The 10,812-nt window shown below is 48.3% G+C and overlaps 1 long non-coding RNA gene across 1 annotated transcript; it reads left to right on the forward strand.

The window, feature by feature from the left end:
* The first annotated feature begins 293 nt into the window (after positions 1-293).
* LOC119966113 lies at positions 294-2,439 on the forward strand. The gene is made up of 3 exons (XR_005460680.1): positions 294-457; positions 1,730-1,836; positions 2,210-2,439. It is a non-coding gene; the product is annotated as an uncharacterized LOC119966113 (long non-coding RNA).
* The last annotated feature ends 8,373 nt before the right edge of the window (positions 2,440-10,812 follow it).

Raw genomic sequence — 10,812 nt, forward strand, 5'->3', positions numbered from 1 at the left:
TTTTATAATCTAACCTCTCCTGCATTCAAGTTTGTATGTGTAAACTGTGAAGACCACACTGAAAAACAATTGGACATAATGAAGCCAGGATTCCTGCTGAGCACAGCAGAAGCCCCAGAAAATGCCAGAGCTCCATTTATACCGAGCACCAGCCAATTTTATGACTTGCTCCATAAGGGAAACAGCATTTGTCTGCCTCGAAAAGGCATATTCAAACAGGGTGGGACTCCTTGCAGTGGAGATCCTGCTTCAGTGGTTCAGTTGTAAAATAGGGCAGTATTTAATGGAGGTGATAGGATCTCGCTCACTGGCTGGAGAGCCAGCAACAGCCCCACATCACCTATTTTGGGAAGACCTGCTGAATTAGGTGCCAAGACCCTTACTGGGTAGTGGTGGCCTTTTCTGTGATGATGTACCCCAGGTGTGGAATTCCTGAGAGCTACAGGACACTCAAAAGGTCAGTAACTCTTCATTGTTCAGCAGAGCCACTGGGGAGGCAGTAGCTGCTGCCGGTAATGTACTCACCCAAGGCCCAGGTGAATGATGGCGGAAGGTCAGTTTGCAATGTGGGGGTCATGGGGGATTGGAGCGAGGTGGTTGGTAGGCACTAAGTGCCTGATATGGTTTGCTTTTTGGGCTCCCTGTATTGTGAGTCCCATGGTCACCGTTGGCAGGATGAGGCCCTTATAGAAACATTAGTTTGCTCTGTTAAGGGCCTCAATTGGTGGCAACTAGGGAAGATCACCCAAGGGTCTTCCCACCACAGATTTAATCAGGGAAGAGATGTGAAGGTGGCGGGGTCCCCACTTGTCACCTGCCTGCCTGATTAAAGATGTCCACCACCAAACTTGTCAGTGAGAGGGTATTAAATTCTGTCCCAAGTGTATCTGTGGAGGGCAAGACACAAGGTGAAGATGTGAGCACCACCAGTGAGATCCACAATGAGGAAGCCAGATGTGGCCATGTTTGAGGGACCTAGAAAATCGCTACTCCCCCCCCCCCCCCCCCCCCCACTCCATGGTACAGAGCAGCCAGGTATCGGTGGTGTGCCTGTGGTTACACTTGTGCCAGTTGCTCATACTGATCAGGTGCCCTCCCATGGATCCCATTCTTAGTAAAGTCCATTGCTGTAAATAAAAAGTAGCTTTAAGATTTCATTATAAACATTATCCCAGTTGTGATCAGTGAACAAAGATTCTGGAAGGCATTTCTACTCAATAGACTAGGTGTGGTGGCAGGCTTAAAAGTCAGTGTGATTCCCACTGAGCAGTTGGCTGAACATGTGATCTTCTGCTTTTCAACTCATTAATTATGCATCAGCGAGGAGCTTGGCATATCTCGTGGCAGGGAAGAGAGAAATTAGCTTGGCATGTTGTACCTCATGGGGCATAGGTTCTTGGTGCCATATTTAAACAGCACCCAGAGAGACATTCACAGGGAATTCATGGTGCTGAGGAGAACCAAACTGTCAGCACCATGTTTTAGTGAAGCATCCCCGGGGATTTGCCTCTAGGCTGGTCCAGAAAAGGTGGGAAATGCTCTTTCCTCAGGATGGAAGCAGGTGGTCCTCCCACCTAATCACATTGGCCTTCAAGGAGGTTGCCAGGGAGATAAGAACCCATGGCAAGCAAAAAAGGACAACCTGCAGTGCAGGACAAGGATGAATAAGCTGATGTGTTCACCAGGGTAAATGAAACTTCTACTCACTCCAAACTTTCACTCTCTTAAGGGCATCAAATAGTCTATGGATAAGAACCCACAGTGATGTCACATATTACCAGCAGATGGAACATCAGCACTGAATGTCTGACAGCCACATTAAGCTCAAAATCCCATGTAAGTTCTTGCACAAACAGCATCTTAATTCTTTACTGGGAAGGGCTCAGCCCACACAACGGACATGCATGCCTCTGAAATTATCTTTCATCCATAGTGCTTGCAATCAATCCATCTGTCTTTAGAAAGGACACAATCTCACCGGGAGAGAGCCACGACTGGAGGGAACCTCATGAGTTGGAGCCCTCTCACTATTCAGGGATCAGGCTTGGCTGCTGAGGATCAGGAACGTTCCTGAGTGGAAGACAAGGTTGGCCTCTCCGTTCAAGTCAATGAGAGTTCATCCAGTATACATCAACAACACAGGGTCAATAACCAAGTGATCTGTAATCTTTGAACTTGCTGAGTCAATCACTAATTCTCTCTATTCCAGGTATCAGCAAGAAAAGGGGGAGGATACCCTCCTCCAGACGATTCAGCCTCTGCTTCCAGACCACCTCGGTGGGATACTTGACCCGCCATCAAAGTCGGGAGAGAAAAGTTCCAAATGAATTTTCCGCTGGTGGGAAACTGACTTTTCATTCACTCTAAATTTAGTGCCGACACCTGCTCCGATTCCCACCGCAGGTGGGAGCAGAAAATCCCACCCTCTGTCTATTTTCTTTCAAGTATTTACTTTTGGACAAAATGCATTGAATGTAAAGTTCATTTGAGTCACATCAGTAGAAATTGTAAACTGGCCGAGTTAAATAGACATCATCACTCAAGCTGTTTACTAATATTCATTTACACCACTCAGCCCAGTAACGCTAATTAAATAAATTACATTTTCAGTTTAAAGTGACTGAGGTATGGCTGTGAGATAATTTGCCTTCATTAGTAGACAGTATTAATGAGATTTTTGCTGCAAGCAGTCTTTGCATGCCATGTGCTCACAACAATAAGAGAGGTTTTTCTGTGGTGTGGCCTATTTAACCAGACAGGGATATTTCCATGCTCAGAACATACATTGACCACTGGCAGCGGTATAACTATCACACTCCGCAAAGGTGAGTCAGTTGCTTGATTTTTTAAAAACAAATATCCACAACCGGTATTTCCAATAGGGTTATATAATGTCCAGAAGCTTTGTTCACATGTTTTGGCTGCAATCCAATAGTGGCAATTGCCTGCCTGCCAAATTAGGCTACAGTACTTCAAAGTATTAAGGAGTTGCATCTGTCAACAAAAGCATCTTCTACACTAGATCCAGTTAGGGATCAATAACACAAAGTTTGAGATTCAAAACACTTTCTCGGTGAAGTAAGTCACAAAATGTTATGAGTTTTGAACAAACAAAAATCAACTTTACTATGCAGGTCAGGAAGGTAAGGCGATTTACAACATTGATCTTATAATCTTGACATTCAGGGTTAATATGAGGAACATGTTGAGGTACGGCACCCTGGGCTAGTGCATGGTGAATTCCAGCCACACTCGTCCCGGAGTCACAACACAAGTGAATTAACCAATAATTCATATAAAATTCCTGAAATCTTTAGCCCTTGGCTTGCCAATAATTTACAGTCTCCAGGTTTGTAAGTTGAAACACAAATGGTGTTTATTTATAACAGAAATAAAATTGAAATATGCAGTAATTAATGTGGGATAACAGTAAGCTAACCTACTATCCCCTTTTACTGTCTCGGCCTTGACCCGCACACACAAGACAGACAAACACAGAGGGTGGAAAGGGTTAAAAATAATTAGGATTGACATAAAAAGGATAAGAGTCCTTGCTTTTGAAGTTGATTTCTTTGCCACAGGCATTCCTCCCAGCATTTTGATTAATTGAACCACCAGGGTACAGTTGGTGATCACCTTCTAGCAGAAACATTCATTCAATACTCACAGGCAGTCAGATTTCTTCTGCAGAGGCATTTTAGCTTTCATTAAACTAGGCCTTCACCTCAAAGGTCCACCTTTGAGTCTACTTCCCTCTTACGACTCTTTGTCTCACCTCAAACTCAGCTTCAAGCCCGCGTTTTAATTTCAATCCTTTGCAATTTCAATAAAATGGCATCCAGACTTACTGGGAAGAGAAGAGTTCTTAAACTGGATTTTTAGAGAGAATTCTTCAGATTTTTGAGATAGGCTTCAGAATCCGAAATGAAACATAGACTAGCCTTGGCACTGAAAAGCACCTCCGAGGAAAAATATCCAATCACTGCCTGGTTCCGGGCAGAATCACAGCCTTCTTGGCCATTCATTGGCCACCAGCCACATCAATCAAATCGAGTCAGCACTGATGCCAGCCAACCTGCAATCACCAGCCTAAAACAGCACAGCCTTCTGGAATCTGTTTGTTTGAATTAAAGGCACAAGCCACTTCCCTTAAAGTCACAGGTTTATTAAACTTCCTTAGATCGCAATTGTAATAGCAAAACAAAAAGGGGAAAACAGGAATAAACAAGGTTTAAACAGAGGATCCTTACAATGAAATGAATGAAATGAAAATGAAAATTGCTTATTGTCACAAGTAGGCTTCAAATGAAGTTACTGTGAAAAGCCCCTAGTTGCCATATTCCGGTGCCTGTTCGGGAAGGCTGTTACGAGAATCGAACGGAGCTGCTGGCCTGCCTTGGTCTGCTTTCAAAGCCAGCAATTTAGCCCTGTGCTAAACAGCCCTGTGAATTAACAGGCAAACATGGTTGAACGCACCACACTGCACAAAAACTGACAACTGTGACCAAAACAAATTCCATAGATTTCTCAGCAACCTATTCAAAGTGAGTTAATAAATCTCACTGAAACTCCATCCTTCTCACAAGGGATACCAATCTCCACTTTCGAAGATCTCTTTTCAAATTTTCTCCAAATGTTGCTCCAAATAGAAGGCTTCAACATCAGCCCATCTTGGAGGATTTTAATTTCACTTGCCGAGATTCCATTCCCTTGGATTCCCAAATACTCACTCAAGCACCAATTCACAAGCATAATTTGAGCTCTTTGGCCACGCTGAGCAGGACACTACTGCTCCAACGGGGTACCTTTGCCCCAACGGCCCGCAGCACAGTCACCAACCTTCGGCTGCCTTCTTGGTTTCTCAAACATGAATGGCATCAACAATGGCCCACGTTGCAGGGTTTCAGTCTCATCCCGCGAATCCATTCTCCTTGATTCCTGAGTATACACCCAAGCACCAACTCGCAAGCACAGTTTCCAGATCTTCAACCTCACCAAGCAGAATACGACTGTGCCAAAAAGGATTCCTCTGCCCCAAAGACCCAGAGCACGGAGTCACAAGCCTTTGGCTGCTTTTTTCACTTGAAGTCTGCACGATGCAACCCCTTTCCTATTTGGAGCATGTTTCTCTGCTCCTCTCTTTTTCCTTAGCTTAACTGGGACCTATTTCCATTCACTGTCTCCGTCTCCTATCTGGAACTTCCTTTAGGGTACTCTTCCTGACATTCTGCCTTTTGGGGACCTCTCCCTGTCCCCTCATTTGGACACTAGCCGGCACAGGCCTGCCCTGGATCCAAAGATGCAGATCTACTGAATTGTACCTGTGCAGCTGGCCCCCAGTCTGCACACATGTGGGAAGACCAAGATCTGTGGCGACTTAGATTTTGCTCTCCAACGAGGTAAGTAAAGTTTCATTGAGGTTAGAGGTAGTAGAAATATTCTCAATATCCTAACAGCATGATAACTGAAGGCAGAACTGACTTTTTAAAACTACATGACACGAAGGATTAGTCAATTGGATGTCCAAAAACAGTAGCTGAGTAAATAACCTCATCATGCCTTTGAATCAAGAGCTGTACATTTTTAGTCCACAAGTGTTTTTTTCAGGTTACCTCCTTACACTTAACATTTGTGTTCACCAATTTTGATTGCATCAATGTTAACTTTCAACATGATATTAACAGCTCATTGTAAAATGCCCCTTTGCAAAATATTCATGAGTTTGTACTTTTAATGAATTATGCTAATTCTGCACAATATATATATGCAAAATATGTCACTTAAAATAGACTTTGCTCAACAAAGCAAAAGGAAAATAATCTAATTTATGTTGTGAAGAGTGTCATTGATTTTCTAATAGTCATGTTGTATTTTAGTGGTAATAATTAAGTTTAATTTACAAATCAACTTAGTTCAAAAAGTAGGCTCCTCCTCAAACTAAAAACTACTGTGAGCTTCAATTTTTATTAAACATGATGGTATTGTACTTATTGACCTATGTTTAGTGAAATGGGTTTCTCATCCAGTATAAACACCGGGCGTGATTCCCCGACTCCCCGCCGGTCCATCCCAGGGGTACCTGGCTGCTTGGCCATCTACCGACATCCTCGGTGGGGCGGGATGATCCGGCCCCAGAGGGGGCCCCCATGGTGGCCTTGCCCGCAATCGTGGCCCACTGATCTGTGGGCAGGCCTGTGCCGTGGGGGCACTCTTTCCCTCCGCGCCGGCCTCTGTACGGCTCCGCCATAGCCGTCACAGTGAAGAAACCCCCTGCGCATGCGCCAGAACACACCGGTGGTTCTGCGCATGCGTGGGACCACTCCGGCGCTGGTCTAGCCCCTGAAAGTTCGGAGGATTCCATAACTTCCGGGTGGCCCGACGCCGGAGTGGTTCGCGCCGTTCGTGGCGCCAGCGTCGGGCCATCCTGCCGATTGCAGGAGAATTCCCTCACCGATTTTACGGGCAGCACGGTAGCACATGTGACTAGCACTGTGGCTTCACAGCACCAGGGTCCTAGGTTCGAATCCCCACTGGGTCACTGACTGGGCGGAGTCTGCACGTTCTCCCCATGTCTGCGTGGGTTTCCTCCGGTTGCTCCGGTTTCCTCCCACAGTCCAAAGACGTGCGGGTTAGGTGGATTGGCCATGCTAAATTGCCCTAAGTGACCAAAAAAGAAAGGTTAGGAGCGATTACTGGGTTATGGGGATAGGGTGGAAGTGTGGGCTTAAGTGGGTCGGTGCAGAACCAGTGGGCCGAATGGCCTCTTTCTGCACTGTATGTTCTATGTATCGATGCATGTGAAATTAAAGATATTCAAGCAAGGAACAAGAACCATTATGCTGGGGGACACACTCCTTCCAATGACCCAGCTACAATTCACAATGTCAGTGATAAACAAATAAAGCTGCCCAACATTTCAAAAGTATTAACAAGATATCAGGGCCGGGATTCTCCCGCAATTAGCGGGACGGCCCGACGCTGGCGCGAAAAGCGGCGCGAACCACTCCGGCGTCAGGCCGACCTGGAAGTTGCGGATTCCTCCGCACTTCCGGGAGCTAGGCCGGCGCCGGCGGGGTTGGTGATGTGCCAACCAGCGGCGAAGGGCTGCCGTGGGCCGGCGTGAGTTGGCGCATGCGCAAAACCGCCGGCGTGATTCCTGCGCATGAGCATGGTTTTTTTTCTCCGCACGGGCCATGGCGGAGCCTTACAGAGGCCAGCGTGGAGGGCCACTGTGGGGGCCCTCCGGGGCTGGATCCCCCCCCCCCCCAAGGACTCCGCTAGCCGCGCTCCAAGCCAGGTCCCGCCGGGATGGACAATGTCCATTTCACGCCGGCGGGACTGGCCGAAAGCGGGCAGCCGCTCGACCCATCAGGGCTGTAGAATTGCCGGGGGGGGGGGGGGGGGGGGGGGGGGGTTCTGCCAACGGCCCCTGACCGGCGCAGCATGATCCCCCCCCACCCGAAAGTAGGCGCCGGAGAATTCAGCAGCTGGCGTCGGAGCGGCAGGGCAGGATTCATGCTGCCCCCCAACGATTCTCCGATCCAGCGGGGGGGGGGTCAGAGAATCCCGCCCTAGAAGTCTATTTTACCATTTAAATCTTAGTCCATGCTTTACGGTGATTTTGGCTCATTTAACAGGATACTGGGCTGGATTCACCCAAATGAGACTACGTCCCCACGCCGTTGTAAAAACGATGGAGTTTTACTCCCGAAATACTGTCATAATATACACCAGTATATCATGGTGCAGACACACACTGATGGACACACACAGGGACCAATAAACATGTACAAACACCACAGCCAATCACCAGTTAGAATACACACACTATAAAGGCAGAGGGCACCACGGTTCCCGCTCATTCTGGGTGCTGCCTCTGAGTGTAATAAGAACTCATCCAGTCCAGCACAGACTCACACCATGTGCTGAGAGAATCAACTGGTTCGGACAAGGCTTAGGTCTCTAGTTTAAGTTAGCATAATTTAGACCCACAGTCATCGCGTGTTAGTTAGTTAGAAATAGTTAATAAAATTGAGTTGAACCTTCATCGGTGTTGGAAGTGTCTGTTCATCTCTCAAGTCTACACTAGCCAACACTTCAAATACTTTGATGAAAGTTAGACAAATTCATAGCCCTGCAGGGGGCTAGCAGGGACCCGGAGTTATTCTCGCAGCTTTTGCTGCAGACGTTGGCCCCTGCACCTCCAGGTCACAGGGAGCGATGTGCACGGCGGCGGCCTCCAGCGGCCGCGCCGTGCTCCATGGCGGACTCGGACCGCGGAGGCAGACAAAAAAACCCTGATCGGCCGCACGCCCGAGCCCCAACCCCCGCACATTTAATCCACGGCCGCCACGCAGCCTCCACGCGTGCATCCCGACCGGAAATAGGTGGTTAGCACCATGCTGTCAGGAACTCGGCTGGTCAGGAGTGGAGCTTTACTGAGCGGTGCCATAATATGCACTCATGTTCATAATGAGATACAGACAGGCAGTGATGGACACACACAGGAACCAATCAACACACAGAATACAGAACAACCAATCACCAGGCAGGACACTACAGGGGACATTACCAGTACAAGAGACACGAGGCAGGAAGGCTCGGCCTCTTCGTACTGGTGATAGCTTTAGCAGCAGTCAGGGTGCATTGTACAGGCAGCACCTACTACACATGGTACAGGGCAAGTCTGGGCAAGCCAGACCAAGGTTAGCAAGCTTAGATTGATAGTGTCGACTCACAGTGAACTATGTATATTACTCGGCAAGTTCAATAAAGCAGTGTTGAACCATCTACAGCACAGAAGCCTGTTTTCAAGTGATACTGCATCGAGTTGCACAACGTGCTAATCCAACATTGATAACACATCATGGTACCAGGCAACTATCAACTCTAACGGACCTACCTCGAGTAAATCTGAAACAACCGGAAAGCAAGTAGCAAACAGCCAGTGGTATGGAAAAGATCCAGGCCCCTCCGCAGCTCCGGATCTCCGACAATCTCGGCGCCAACTGGAGGGTCTTCAGACAGAAGTTCCTCCTACACCTCGTAGCATCCAACCTTGAGGAAGCATCAGATGCCAGGAAAATCGCGCTGCTCCTGTCAACGGCGGGCGATCTCGCCATCCACATCTTTAACTCGCTCACGTTTGCCCAAGGAGACGATAAATCAAAGTTCCAGACCATTCTGCAAAAATTCGACAGCCACTGTGAAGTCGAGCTAAATGAGAGCTTTGAACGGTACATCTTCCAACAGAGGCTTCAGGGTAAGGACGAACCTTTTCACTCCTTTTTGACCCATCTCCGCATCATAGCACAGTTATGTAACTATGACTCGACTGCTGACTCCATGATCCGGGATCAGATCGTTTTCAGGGTCCATTCCGACTCCCTGCGGGAGCAACTCCTTAAAATCAAACGTATGACCCTCCCAATTGCCATCGAAATGTGCGTTGCCCATGAACATACCAGAAATCGCTACTCTCACATCAAGGCGGCAGAAACAGCAAAACTAGCCTCCCACGAGGCAGAAACTGTACAGGCCATCGCTAGGCTGCAGGGCCTGAACATTGAGGAGAGTGGCCGTTTCGCGGACTTCAGTGACCGTTTTGCGGGCTTTCCACAGGGTCCCGCGCAGGCGCACCGCGACTGGGAGGACAATGCGGCCGAAAACCCTACTGCCCATGTGCGAACGTCAGCCGACCACACTGTGCAGGCACGAAGGCGCACGGAACACACTGACGTCAGCGTCATGACGTGCCGAAATTGTGGCTCCACCCACTTAAAGCGCCAATGCCCAGCCAAAGGAAGGCAATGTCTCCAATGTGGAAAGCCTGGGCCTTATGCAAGTCCACTCCACCGGTCAAAAGCCAGCAATCCCAGCAGCAACGCAGACCTGTCCACTACATACAGCAAGGCATGCGGGATTCCGATCCCGGAAGCCCAACGGACCCAAATGATGACTGCCTCGAGTCTCCATATCAGGTGGGCATTATCACCACATGGGAGAATATCTCCTGCACTAATGCAAAGCGCCTCTCAGTCCTAAGTGTGGATTCTGGTGACGAATGGCGCGCTGTTGTTAAAGTGAATCAGTGCAGAATCCAATTCAAACTAGACACTGGTGCGTCTGCAGACCTCAACAGCATCTGAGACCAACCCAAACTTCTTCCACCAGCCTGCCAGCTCCTTGATTACAATGGCAATGCCATAGCTGCTAGTGCATCACGTCATCCAGTTGTATCCCACAAGGCAATCATGGCAACGTTAAGATTCGAGATTGTCAGGTCTGACAAGGCATCCCTGCTCAGTGCCCGTGCATCTAAACTCCTTAATCTGGTACAGCGAATCCATGCCATGTCCTCTGCACCTCGACTGACTCATCTCATGTGAATCGACAGGCTGACATAGACGACATCCTTACGCAATATTCCGATGTGTTCGATGGGATGGGCACGCTCCCATATCGCTACAAAATACTACTCAAGCCGGATGCCACCCCAGTCATTCATGCTCCACGCCGGGTGCCGGCTCTTCTAAAGGATTGTTTAAAAGTGCAGCTGCAAGAGCTCCAAAGCCAGGGCATCATCTCAAGGGTCACGGAACCAACAGACTGTGTCAGCTCCATGGTCTGCGTGAAGAAGCCCTCAGGCGAAATACGAATCTGTATCGATCCCAAAGACCTCAATCGCAACATCATCAGGGAGCACTACCCGATCCCGAAGCAGGAAGAATTAACCTCTGAGATGGCACACGCCAAATTCTTTACCAAGCTCGACGCCTCACGTGGATCCTGGCAAATACAACTGGACGACTC

Source organism: Scyliorhinus canicula, chromosome 5 (genome assembly GCF_902713615.1).
Source record: "Scyliorhinus canicula chromosome 5, sScyCan1.1, whole genome shotgun sequence".
Taxonomy (NCBI): Eukaryota; Metazoa; Chordata; class Chondrichthyes; order Carcharhiniformes; family Scyliorhinidae; genus Scyliorhinus; species Scyliorhinus canicula.